Source organism: Rutilus rutilus (assembly GCF_951802725.1).
Source record: "Rutilus rutilus genome assembly, chromosome: 4".
Classification (NCBI taxonomy): Eukaryota; Metazoa; Chordata; class Actinopteri; order Cypriniformes; family Leuciscidae; genus Rutilus; species Rutilus rutilus.
Genome location: NC_140212.1, coordinates 23,681,545 through 23,682,756, shown reverse-complemented (window position 1 = coordinate 23,682,756; position 1,212 = coordinate 23,681,545).

Here is a 1,212-nt window from a genome sequence, read left to right as displayed (position 1 = left end):
CCTTCTTTGGAACAATGAAGTACCCGCAGAGAGACAAATTTGCAGTTCTACCAGAAAGACTCGAGAGAATAAAAACTGTAACAATCATACATTTATTAACAGCCCAGCAAGCAATATTATGATATAAAGTTATTTGGCGTAGGCCCCGTCCGTAGCTCGCAATCCGAGGGTACGGACTCTGCATCGCATCACATTGCTGCCGAAACCTGGGAGGAAGGAGGGACACACTGTTGGAGAGCCCTCGCTGCTGAGGAGGATTGCGGTGCTGATGTGGTCGGGCAGCATGAAGGAGCGGTGACCACCAGTGACTGCCCGAGGCGGTGGTGCTGGAGCAATTTTGCAAGAGGTGGGATGGAGAGCTCACTGCCATACTCCTGGGTCGTGGAGAGGTGGCTGCTGTCTGCGAAGGGATGGAAGAATTGCCGCCATTCGCTGGAGGCCAGACTTGCTGCCGTCCGCCATGAAGGAGAGGAGCAGGCAGAGCGAGTGAACAGGGAGCTGGCTGCGGGGCCGCTGGTGCAGGTGTTAATGAGCATCACCTGCTTGCCACCACATTCTCGAGTCCCACAGAGGAGCTCCGGAAGGATAAAGGAGGATCCGACAATCTCGACACCTCAACATGGAGATTGGAGAGAAATGGAAGGCTTATGAGTGAGCAGCGTTGATGACCCATCAGGAAGTGTTCATCGAGTATACTTGAAGCAACTTGCTCTCTGCCGATCAGTCAAGACTGAGTCATGGACTCAACCAGCTCCTCCTATGCGAGGCCAAACGGAGGTGGCGGACTCACTGACAATGTCTGCCTCAATTCCTGTGACATCTAGTTCTTCAGAACTATATGCCAGTAACATGCCCACGGCCAGATCGGAAGAGGCCGCAGAACGGGCTTCCAGTACTGGCACGACAGCACTGAAGCTAGTGGGTGAAGCCCGAGAAAGGCATGTCGTCTCAAACTCCTCTGCTAGCTCCATCTGTGACCACCACGAAAGGTGCCAGGCAGGGGTCGATCGTCATCACTGTGAAGCAATCACAGTTCACTCCTACTGTTTGCCATAGTATTTTTTGATTTCGAAAGACACTTTAGTCAACGATGGCCACAGCCACCCCTTAACTTTGCCCCTTTGACACATCGTCTCTTTTATTCCTCTCTTGCATGGCAATGAAATTAATAGGTCTCTGTGAACCCTAAATTCTCAAGGAAATTCTTAGAGA